Raw genomic sequence first — 12814 nt, forward strand, 5'->3', positions numbered from 1 at the left:
ATGTGCAGTGATATTCAAGGCAATACCAAGACGAGAGAAGGGAAGTTTCTGTACAGACAAGTAGGGGGTAAAAAAAGAATGAATGAAAGTGATTGGTCGTAAGAAGAAAAATCTCAGCGATTCCATAGATCAGAGGTAGAAAATGCAAAGGCTGGGAGAAGCAATTCCACTACTACCAGAAGAGGCTTCTGAGAAAACAAGCAAACAAACAAGCAAAGACAAACCATTGCATCAACTGAAAATACATGGCTGTTTCAGGAAATAGAATAAAATTTAAAATGCTGAGAAAACGGAAAGGATATGGCCACCAAAACTTTACTTATTTGTTTTAAGAAGGCTTGTTGCCAGAATGAATGTTGTTATTAAAAGGTACAACAGTGACCCAAAGGAAATCTAAGCAAAATGATAGGAACACTATTTTTTGTTGTTTATAAAGAGAAGTTATAGAATCTTAGGAGATTTTTACAAAAATAAAGCTAGAGAAATCACAAAAAGAAAAGTGACTTACTTTGTGACCTTTTCTTGTTATTGGTAGAGATTCATTCTTAACTAAGTACTAGATTATCTGATCATTTTTAGCTTCATTTATAAAAAGTGTCTATAATTAATATTAGATCATGAAAATAAAGACATTGGGATGTTTGTAAAGGTGCATATGTATATTGATGCATATATGTATGGTGAGGAGCATGACTATGTGTGTATAACTGTATGTGCATTATGTGTTTATGTGTCTTTATGACATAAGTGCATTTGTGTGTATTGGGCCTGCTTGAATATACATGCATGTGTTATGTGTACATGTAATTGTGTGCGACTGCATGTGTCTGTGATATGTGAGATTCTGCATATGTGCAAGTCTGTATAAGTTATGTGTGTGTGTGTGAATGCATGTGAGTGACTATGTGAGTGCACAAGTGCGGGTATGAGAATGTGTGGAAGTGTGTGAGAGTGCACATGTGGGCATAGGTGTGAGGGTATATGTGCATGTGGGTGCATGTGAACATGCGCAGGAGCTGTTGCTAACAGCAGAACACTTCCAATCCACCTAGAAGACGGAGCAGAAATATTGAAGAGTAATCAGCGTAGCAGCCCCTTCTCATGAGCTCCTTTACACCAGAACCACATCCTGTGCCTAAGTCGCCTCCCAAATGGTCCCCGAGAGGCTGAGGCCTGCTTTTCTGTGCATCAGCTCTCTGCTCACTTTATCCTTGTTAGCCAAAGAAGGCAAAGACAATTCTAGGATATCACTTGTTAGCTCCTGACCAGATCTTTCTCATTTCCAGGTGCCCTAGGCCAGGAATGGCGCCGTACACCAGCTGTTCATCCAGGCGCAGACTCCTTCCAGTCCCTGATTACAAACGCTTCCTTCGAGCCTTCCCTATGCAGCCCCCGCTCCCACTGCTCTCTCCCTCAGCTCTTCAAAATAGCATCTACCACTTTGAACTACATATTCTAGCTCTTTGCTCTCTGTACATCTACAAAGTCACCACCAGCTCTAAACGTTTGTAATTCAATGCTATTACTTTCTCATTAGAGTATAATTTTGTCAAAAGAAGGAAGCCTGTCTTCTCTTTCTTTTAAACTTTTCGTAAACTACTGCAATGCTATATTCAAAATAGTTGCTCAAAAAGTCTTTTATTAAATGGAGTTTTACGAGTGGTTTTGTACTATTCTTGCAACTTTACTGTACATTTAAAATTTTCAATAAAAAGTTGGGCAAAATAGTCTTCAATGCAAACTAAAGTTGATGGAACTAATATTTTTACCTTCTGCTATGTACCAGATGCCCACTGAATCCTTCCAAAAAGTATAACCGTTTTAGATGCTTGCTTTTCTCTCCATTTTCCAGACTCCATTTTGAGAAATCTGAGTCTCAAAATCATGTCCAAAATCACCCACCTAAAATACAGCACATTCTGGATATGGATCTAGTGCTTTTGAGTTAAAAAAAACATCAGCCCTTTCCACTGAACCCTGTGGCCTAAATAGTGTTTCTTACAGGCATGCAGTTGGTGATTAATAAATGCTAATTATTAAATTGAATTGAATTAACTGTATGAAGAGATCACTCCCTGGCTGGTGTAGCTCAGTGGATTGAGCGCGGGCCTAGGAACCAGACAATCGCGGTTCGATTCCCAGCCAGGGCACATGCCTGGGTTGCAGGCCAGTTCCCTGCAGGCCAGTTCCCAGCAGGGGATGCACAAAAGGCAACCATACATTGATGTTTCTCTCCCTCCCTTTCCCTCTAAGGATAAATAAATAAAATCTAAAAAAAAAAACCACCATCAAAAAATTCAGACTTGATACACAGCCCCCTTAGTATACAGAACCTCCTTTTACTATTATGCAATATTTTCTTGAAAAGTGAAATTAGCCCTGGCTGGTGTACCTCAGTGGATTGAGTGCGGGCCTTCGAACCAAAGAATCGTGGTTCAATTCCCAGTCAGGGCATATGCCTGGGTGATAGGCCAGTTCCTCGGTGGGAATCGTGTGAGAGGCAACCACACATTGATGTTTCTCTCCCTCTCTCTCCTTCCCTTTTCCTCTCTCTAAAAATAAATAAATATACTTTTTTTTTAAGTGAAAAAAAAGAGATCAAAACACATGGCTATCTATGTGGAGAGATTATAACAATAGTTAAGATTTTAAAAACTTTATTGGGTTGACATTGGTTAATAAGATTATGTAAGTGTCAAGGGTACAACCCTACGACAGTTCACTTTTATTAGAACTCACTTTGTGCCTGTCACTCTGCCAGATAAGCCTGTTACTCGCATCTTGGTTAATTGTCACTATATTCCTTGGACACAGCAACAATCACGACTCTCGTTTTACAGGTGAGGAAAGACCAGTTTAAGTAGCTTGCCCAAGGCTGGTTTTTCCCTTCATCTATGTTCTCTGTTATTCATTTTGAGTAAATTCTATTGATCTGTCCTCAAATTCACTGATTTGATCCTGTCCTTCTTTACTATTAAGCTCATTGAGTGAGTTTTTACCTTAGCTATTGAATTTTTCATTTCTATAATTTCCATGTGGTTTCTTTTTAATGGCTTCTATTTTTTGCTGAGATAACTCACTTTTTTATTTGCTTCAAGGAAAGCCATAATAGCTCCTGAACCATGCCCTTATGAGGCTGCTTTCCAAGTCTAGTCAGATCATTTCAAAGCCTGATTCACCTTGGTGCTGGCACCTGTTGGCTGTCTTTCCTCATTCATGTTCTGCTGTTCCCAGTTCTCGGTGGGACAGTGACTTTCTACGGTGTGCTGGGCATTTTGAGACTCTGGGCTCTATATGACTTTCCGTCTCTAGCAGACTGTTCCTCGGGCGAGGCAGACTGAAAGGGCAGGGCGGGGTGAGTGTGTTCAGCCTCCCTCTGGGCCTGACAACACCGCCTCGGCCAGAGCAGGGCACTGAGTCACAATGCCTTATCTTAGAAAGAGGGGTTCCTACTCAGCTACCCCTTCTGCCCCTGTCGACTCCCTCTGGGTAAAAGTGGGGTGCCAACGCCCGCTCCAGTGGTCTCTGCTGCCACCAGGAAAGGAAGGAAGCGAGAGAGGAGGGGTGCTAACAAACCCTGCCTCCAATCGCCTAAATCTATCTTGCTGTTAGTTGATGGGGTAGAGACTCAGCTCCCCAGTGGGCCCCATTCTCCCAGAGGAAAGTGAAGTTCTGGCTGCCCCGGCACACAACACCTCCTCAAGTCTCATTGCTGTGGTATGAAGATGGAGACTCAGGTCACCCCTGGGCCCGACTGGCACTACCTTGGCAGGAGAATTGCACTGTCTCGTGAGTTCCCCTGGGCCAGGCGTGGATCAGCTGTCCGTGTGGTCCTGCGAACACCAGTGGATGAGGGACAAGAGACACTGCCTGAGACCGCCATGCAAAAAAAAGATTAGCTTCCCACTCAGACCTGCTCGCACTGCCCTGCGGGGGAGGGGGGCATGCTGCCAGTTTCCACCCAGGTAGAGGATAAAGGAGGACAAATTTTTTCACTGGTGTTTGGCATTTGTCTAGAACAGGGCAGGTGTTTGTACATGCCTCCTGGTCTCTTGCATAGGGAGAACAGGCTCTTCTTGGAGCTTTTCATGTCTGTGCCTGCTGGCGGTTCTGGTTTGGAAGCTTGTGCAGGCCCTGTACAAAAGACACAGAAGTCCACCACCGCGTCACTCACCACCGTGTCACTCCTCCAGCCCCAAGGTCCCAAGCTGCCCACTCTTCTTTTACCTTCCGAGATTTTCCACACTTGTGTGTTGCGCTATGTCCAGAAATGTTCAGCTGCAAAGGGGGGCCTGGAAGGAGCAACAGCCAAGAAGGGATGCTGCTATTAACTAGCTCAACCGGCATTTGTTGAGAGCCTGGTGGTACTGGATGGGGATACTCAGGCCCTGACACTCTAGAGAAGAAAGACACTGTAGACCACTACTGCTCTCCACCCTGTCACGGAGAAAAAGTGGATATTCAACCACTGGCTCAACTCACCTCAACTCTGACCTTCCCCAGAATCCTCATTTCTGATAGGGACACTCCTAACATCCCCCGGACCACATTTTCTGCTCTCAGCATTAACACTTTTTAATTAAAAGAGACAAGGGCAAGATTGTATGTATCTGAATGTGTTCTCTCGGCTTGGCAAAATGGAAAGAGGACTAAACCTTTTTCTTATCTCCTGGCAGGGAATTCACATTCTCAAACGTCAGAATATAGACTATCTCCTTCATATCTGACTTTCTGAGAATAAATTATCGAAACACATGTTGGGCCGCTCAGTGCTTTGCCTATTTTTATTTCAAATCTGAGCCTTTATATAGCATACGTCCTTATTCTTAAACCATGAATTTCAAGAAGCAAGGAGGATTCTGAGCACAGTTTAAATATCTACAATAAATTAGTTCATTATTTGCTCTGTGACCAACGTGAGAATTCTGCATAGCTACCAACCTGGGTTCCACAGATAACATTGCAGCTGCTGTCCCAAGCGACACTGTGGCACAAAGAAATATTCCCACTCACTTTGCATCGAATCTACAAAGCACACGTTTTTTGTCCGCTGAGCATTCAAGCCTTGGAAAGGCGCCCCCTGTGTCAGAGCTATGAATTCTGCAGTGCCTACGGTATTTTACCCCGTAAAATAAACAGTTAATTGTGTAAATAATTAGCAAGTGAATACTGCAGGACCGAGAGAAAAACTAGAACAATAAAAAGTCAAAATCTGGTCTCTTGGACACTCCTGGGTCTCTCCCTGTGGACCAATTAAATGACGCATTCAGATATTGGCAGTACTTCTCATTTTTAGAACTACAGGGCTAATTACTGGACTCCAGAAAAACTACATTTAATAGCTGAAATGATTTACAGCCGGTGTTTTCATTGCACAGCGCTCATTCCTCTTTGTGAAACAAAAGTTCACAGAAGAGAATTGCGACAAGGAAGGAAGGGGGAATGTGCATGCAAAAAGATGGGAAGCAAAAAGCCAAATGCAAATTCAAGAAAAAAACAGCAGTCTTTGGATTTCAGCCCTTGCTCTTTCAGAGTCCATGCCAAACAAGTATTTCAAGACACTCTGAAATATCATCAATTTAGAATTTATTTTTTGCCTTTGTTGGAAGTGCTGTTCTGCCATCAGATTTGTTGAACAATAAACCTAATTCAGTTACCAAAGAACAAAACACCAGCAGTTGATCTATTCTGCTTTATTAACGGAAAAGTCAGACTACTGGAAATGCTTTTCCCTGTTTGATGGTCAACTGTTAACAACATTTGGAGTGAAGGGTGGGAAATAGGCTTCAACGTTTAATACACATGCAAACAAAGCCTCAGACCCATCGCAAGCCATTCTCTGAAGAGGAGAGTTTGCTCACGCCAACAGGTTCGGCCTTGGGTTTACAGAAGGGAGTCATCCACCTCCTTGATGTGGTTGTAGAAAACCATGCTCCCTGACATGTCCTATAAGTGAATTTTCTGTTCCAAGTTCAATCGTGGGTAATTAAGAAATTACATATAATAAAAAAGGACACTAATTCACAGAGTAGCATGGACTTAACTGTTGTAAAATATTTACACTTCGTGGTTTCCGATGCAGAGAGAAGGAATTTTACCCTCCAGAGGTCACTTGGCAATGGCTGGGGACATCGTTCGCTGCCACACAACAGGATGCAGAGTGCTGTCGGCATCTAACAGGTAGAGGCCGAAGGTTCGGTTCCACATCCTGCCGTGCACAGGACAGCTCGCCACAGTACACAGTCCAAGATGCCGAGAAAGCAGAGGCTGAGAAACCCTGTTCTACACTTTCACATGAATTGATGATCAGATCCTTTCGAAAAGTTTAGCTAAGGGCAGGTTTCTACAAGATTTTTATTTGAGCAAGTTGTCCAGGGTGAGCAGGAATTACGAGAAGGACAGGAGGGACTTCAGAGGGAGGAAAAAAGTGAAGAAGGGCAGTTATGGGAGTGGAACACAGACTTTCCCTGCATTTTGCTGGGGCTTAAGACTAATTACCTTCCAGAGAATTATTAATAATCAGCTTTGTCACCTCATCTCTGTTCTGAAAGACGACTGGGCTGCCATCCTCCTTCCCTGGGTCTTCGAATTCTTCATTAACTTCTTCACATAAGAAAACACATTTCCCTTCTTTCTCACTCTCCTTCTTAGAGCTTCGTTCTAGACGTTTACATCTTAGAACTTAGCTGTTGATATTCAAGACAGAAAATAGACTTTTTTATAACAACCTTTGTGTATTATATTTCAAAGTCGACTTCACATTATTTACCGGAAGTTCTGCACATTCCATTTGTGAAACAAACACTGGAGAGAAGTCTCCACTAACAATAAAGAGTTCACATGTTGATACAGGTGTCAATACACCAGACCCAGCATTTCCCATCAGCTTTCCTTAGAAGAGTTTATGTATGTTGCCCCAAAGAGCCATGCAGTCAAATAAGATAAAGGTATTATACTAGAAATGAGTAACTGAGTGCCAACTCTGATCCTGGCACTCTGCCAAACGTTTGCACGGGTTACGTTATTTGCTCTCCACCATAAGCCTAAGGAGTGGGAGTCACACTTCCCGTCACTCACATGGCGTACCAGGGATTCCCACTGAATGGGGAAGTAGCTTGTCCAGCTGTTACAGCTAATCGTGAGCCTGAGATTCGAATCCAAGTCTATCTGTGTTCAAAGCTGGTGCCCTTACATACCGTGCTCTACCACCAGGTCCAACAGAGACAGATGGGAATTCTGTACTGCAGAATTTCTCAGACCCTTTCAAATGCTATCTCTAACCATAAACTCTAAACTCGTTTTCCAACTGATGTGTCCCATGTACCCTTTTTATTATGAAACATGCTGCAGGGTCAATGTTCCACGGAACCTGCCTCGAACTGCACCGTGTTCCCCACCTGGAGGAACCAGGTCAGAAAAAGATGGGGAGAGAAGCCCACACACACGAGTTACTACTCACTGAGCAACCTGACCTAAGGCCACAGAATCCCCACTGAAATGCAGGGAAGCAGTGTGAGTGTCCTGGGCCGATGAGAAAAGACATCTTTAGTGAGAGCAGAGGCTAAACAGAGGCAAGCCTTTTCTAGAGTCTGTTGCAGAACTGAAACCAAGTGCAATTCTCTCCCTATAAGCCTCACGTCGAGTCAATGAACAGCTGCAGAATATTAAAGGGCTGGGAAAGTATTTTCTTACCTTCTGGAGCAAAGATGTTAAAATAAACTGCCAAGGGAGGTTCGGTGACTTGTGAAGTGTCCTGTGTTAGGAGCAGTTCCGTCAGCTGCCAGATTGGTTCAGAAGGGCCAGAGATTAAGTGTTACTGTTGAATGAATGTCCACGTTTTCCACGATAACATTGGTAGTGTGTTATGCTTTTCAAATTTTCTTTTATGTTCCTTTCTTCTATAGTCAATATTGAATTGGGGTCATATTTGCCCTGGGACTATTCAGACTCTGAGAAACAAGGGCAAGTCAGGTAAAGTACCTCAAATCTCATAGGTCACATAAACTTCAGGGAAACCAAGGGGAGAGAGTCAGCAAAGTAAAGCCAGATGTGAATTTCCAATGATTACAACAGCCCTTCCAATAGGAAAATGTGAATTACAACCAGATGTGAATTACAACAGCCCTTCCAATAGAAAGAGCACTTTCAAATTCACAGGTTTTTTTTTTTTTCCTGGAATGAGCTGCATCACTGAATTCTTTAAAATATGTAAAACATTGAACAGCTCTTGCCCAAAATAAATTACATGAAGCCCACACAGGGCTTTTGGAAATTCATTTGCATTTGAATGATGCAAATTGTAATTTAGTATAATAAAGTCTATGTAACTGAGAAGGAGGAATTATATGAACAACCCAACTTCTAGTCAAGCCTACTCTAGTTGTAATCCCAACATGCAGACTTCAATCTACATGGCCCATCAGAGATGTAATTCTATAAAATAAGTCCTATTCTTCCTAACCCTGCCACACCCGCCTGTCTGTGGTAGGATCAAACGCGACCAATACATTTGGTTACTTCCACTGAAAGGATTCTCAAGGATTCCCTACGAACAATGGACGCTTCTGTCTCATTCTTCTTCGGTACAGCAGACTCAGTGTTATGGTAGCTCAAAAGGAGTAAACCTCCCTGAGACATTTGCGGGTTCTGATGTGGAATTACCACAGTAGCAAATTTGCATTATGAAGGATGATAAGTTTGCTGGAAAAACAATACTGATTATTTGACTATCAAACTACATGCAACTATAAACACACCTCCTTGTTTTCAAATACAAATAGGATAACGATGCAAGAAAAAAGTTGTCTGATCTTTCCTCGCGTGGCTAATTCATGTGATTTCTGAAGGTCACAACATGGGGAGAGGAAGACTAAAGTGTCCCCATCTGGGGAGAAAATGAAGGGGAAATACTATCGTCTTTACTGTGCATATGTGCTCTGTCACTGTGGCCTGGGACTGTCCCCTTGAAGCTGAGCTAAAATTTTGCAAAACACTTTCATAAAAAGTCAGACTTTTTATGGACTCTAAGATCTCAGAGACTCTTAGAAATCATCCAGTGTCCTGTCCAATCAGTATGTAGTTCCTAGCTGACAGTCAGTGAGTCTGTCTTCAATGGGGAGGCAGCTAAAAGTACACTGTGGTGGTTATATCTTATTCGTGTGGTTTCTATTCTTTGAAAGATATTCCATAGACAAAAGCAGAATTGACTTCCACAGAGTGCCTCAGCACTCTCAGGAGCAACAAAGACTAAACAGTCCATATTTTAAAAAATCTAAAAGACATACTATTTTATCCTCAAAAGGATCTGCTCTCTCGGGGGCCGACCATGGCCCATTAGCTCAACCATTCCTCAGGTGGCGAGTGTGGCATCTGAGCATCTTCCCTTCTCGGACACTCCTTCTCAGCCTCCTCTTCCTCCACCCACCCTCTAGAGTTTGGGTTTTCTCATTTTCCTACCTCCCCTCCCTTCTCTCCTCAGACCACAGCCTCTCAACTCTCACACAAATGGAGACAACTAAGTCTACGTCTTCACTGCAGATTTCTCTTTCCAACTCAACGCATGGATGAAAGGCATGTCAGCATCCAAATGTCACAGCAGCGTGTTTCCTCTGCTTTCCCTGTCCCAATTAATTTAGTGACTATCTATCTAAGAAAGACACCCTTCAGCCATAATAAATCTCCTTACCCCTTCACTGCACCCTTCCAATAAATCTTTTCCACAAAACATCTTCAAAGTCTGTTCTGTCTTCTCCATTCCCTCCCGACGACCTTAACTGAGATCACTGCTCTTTCCTCCAGGGGCTGTTGTAAACTCTCGATCTGGCCTCTCTGGCTCCACTCTGCTCTCACTTCCTTCACTGCGGCCACAGTGAGCTTCCCGAAGCCCAGGGATGTTTGTGTCGCACTCACTTTATTGTGTGTGTGCGTCACATCCGTTTTAATCACAATAAATGAAACTATATCTAACTAAACTCCCTTTGATGTCATGTAAAAGGTACCCTGACTAGCCCTGTTTTGTAGGCAAGAAACATAATAAATTACACTCTCTTTGAGAAGTTCAAGTTAAACAAAAGAAGCAGTTGTCGGAAAGGACGGTCTGCAGCTTTACAAAACATTTCCACACAGTTCATCAGGTCTGAGCTGTTCGTTGAAGATAAACATATGGGGGAAAACTGCAGTGCGAGGCAAAGATTTAAGAGCCACATAAAGACACCTGTATATTTAAATAAGACATTTTCCAGACCCTCAAACTTGGGTAAAACCAAAGGATTTGTTCCGAGATGCCTTTCAATTTTGAAGAAGGAAGTTAATCTTCCATTTCCCTCATCGTTAATAACTCCATGGTACTTTAACACCTGTCTACACACACAGATTATAGGGGAGTTCTGAGCGAGTTCCCCAGTAGGGACAGTGCATTACAAAGGGAGTTTGAAAGAGCTGTGATTCGGTAACAGAAACACAAAGCTTTACCTTTCCCCACGAGACAGGTTAACTTCTGTACCGCACAAATCGTCCCCATCACCAACAGCATCACAGCGGAGATGAAAATGCATTCTGTTAGTCTCCAGTCACCTTGACGGAACGAAGCAGAGTGATTTAATTATACGTCCTGAGGTCCCGACTGACTCTCCCTCTCTGGGCTCGCGGTTTCCAACAAACACACAGTGAGAGTCACGACTTGGTAGTTTCTTCACAAGTCCACCTCCCAACCCAAATAAAATATTTCAATGTATTCAGTTGTCTAAACTTATTTAGTAAAAAGGTATTTGAAGGATGGTGATGGGCTGAACCTGGCCACATTCCAGATGAACAGGACGTCGTCAACTAAATTCTAAATTCACATCTTTCTTTTTGACAAAGTCCACAGCACATTCTCATTTTCAGTGGTGCAAAACTAAAGGAACATTTATTTTTTGTTGTTGTTAAACTTGAAGAGTAATGATCTCTGGGGGGAAAAAAACAACAAAGTCTTGAATCACTTGAATAAGTGATTCCAATTAGGTTCCAGGCCTTAAGTCTGACTTCTCTTGTCTCAAAAGAACTGATGTGTTATGTGGAAACAAAACGTGCATGTTTTTAAGTGTTTCTATAAGGGCAAAGCAGTGAGTTTTCTTCTTCCTTCAAAAAGAGAAATATTTTGGTTTATATTTTTTATTTTTCTTTCTTTGCTCATGCTTTGGAATCATGTCAAGATGCTTGCGCGCATTTGCAAAACCACAATTAAACATCACCAGCAACCCCTGAACACATTTAATTGTTGTGGGTTTAAAACGATCGATTTTTAAATGGGTCCATTAACATATTATGTGAATTGAATTGAATTTTCATAGTTCTATGGAAAGTCAACAGGACACGCCTTTCAGCGGTACTGTCACCAATTCTTCGCCCACCCCAGGGATGTTTGAGGTGGACATGTTCATGTTCACGTTCATGGGTGAGTTGCTGGCTTGTCTGTCTACCCAAGCAACATGATTTGGGTCAAAATTACACAGAGGTTTGATTCTCTGTCCCAAAACAGAAAAAAATATCATTGCAGTAGTTTTTCCAATTTTTGCCATAAAATAGTGTTTTTAAATCCTCTCCAGGAACTTGGAGACTATTTCAGATGCAATAGAAAACTTTGGGGTTGTTAGAGTAGGCAGAGTAGAATAGAATGGGAAAGAGAGGAGTAGACATTCTTAAACATGACATTTAAATAATACCAACCCCCTACCTAAATGCAACAAAACATAAATGAGGACAATATCTTTCTATGGTGGATTTTAAAAATTCAACTTGTTAGTGAAAACCAAGAGCTCTCTGGAGAAGATTAACCCTTGAAATGTTAACAAGACAGGGGAGGAAATGATAAGGACACTAAAGTGCATTTCTCCACGCTGATCTGAAGAGATCAAAGTGATACAGGGTGCAGCCAGGGGGGGGCCCCAAAAAAAGATTTGGAATGGTGTCCAGAATTCAAAGTGTATAGGAATATTGGAGAGACATATAAGATGTCCTCACCACCACCCCACCCCCCAGGGGGAAGGGATGAATAGAGCCAGGGCCATTGAGAGCTATTTTGCATAACAACAGTTTTGGAGCTAACCTCTGGAGAAATGGTTATTTAACATATCTATAACCTTTAACTGGTTTCATAGATATGTTAAATAGCAGTGGCCAAGTTTGGAGCCAGGAAGATGGAACTAGCAGGGACTGAGGATGGAACTTGGGGGACTCAAGATGGGAACTAAGGTCTGCACTCCTGAGTGAGAAGGGCTTGGAAACTCAAGACGGAACTGGGGGACTCAGGAGGATGTAACTAGGAGCTGCGCTCCTGAGTGAGAAGGGACTCGAGATGGTAATGAGGGGCTGCACTCCTGAGTGAGAAGGGCTTGGACTCAGGATGTAACTAGGGGCTGCGCTCCCGAGTGAGAGCGCCTAGGTGAGAGCTTGGAAAAGACTGGCTCCAGGACATGAAGGGTCCCCGCTTGGCCAGATGGGGGAGAGCCACGCGGTTTCAGCAGAGTGAGGACCCCCTCTTGGTGAGGTGAAAGAGGGAGCCACGTGGTTTTGGCAGGGTGCGGACCCCCTCTTTCCCAGGTGAAAGGGAAAAACCACGCAGCTTTGCCAGAATGGAGATCCCTGCAGTCAGGTGAAGAAGAAAGCCACATGCTTTTGGTGGAGTGCGGACTCCTGCAGCTTTGGTAGAAGAGGCCCACGTGGCTTTGAGGTGCCCCCTTTGGCCGCCGGGCCTGGAAAGCAGGAGAGACTTTGACTGGAACTGGGTACAAAGGACTCTTGCCAGTGGACCATGAGAGGGTACCACAGTACTTTG

General features: G+C 43.1%; 1 long non-coding RNA gene across 1 annotated transcript; it reads right to left on the reverse strand.

Moving 5' to 3' along the window:
• Window positions 1-5655: 5655 nt before the first annotated feature.
• Window positions 5656-9848, reverse strand: LOC128627476 (uncharacterized). Its single transcript, XR_008391651.1, has 3 exons — window positions 9686-9848; window positions 7693-7777; window positions 5656-6686 (listed from the first exon to the last, which is right to left on the reverse strand). It is a non-coding gene; the product is annotated as an uncharacterized LOC128627476 (long non-coding RNA).
• Between the last annotated feature and the right edge of the window lie 2966 nt (window positions 9849-12814).

Source organism: Artibeus jamaicensis, unplaced genomic scaffold, assembly GCF_021234435.1.
Source record: "Artibeus jamaicensis isolate MK-2021 breed Jamaican fruit bat unplaced genomic scaffold, CSHL_Jam_final contig_415, whole genome shotgun sequence".
Taxonomy (NCBI): Eukaryota; Metazoa; Chordata; class Mammalia; order Chiroptera; family Phyllostomidae; genus Artibeus; species Artibeus jamaicensis.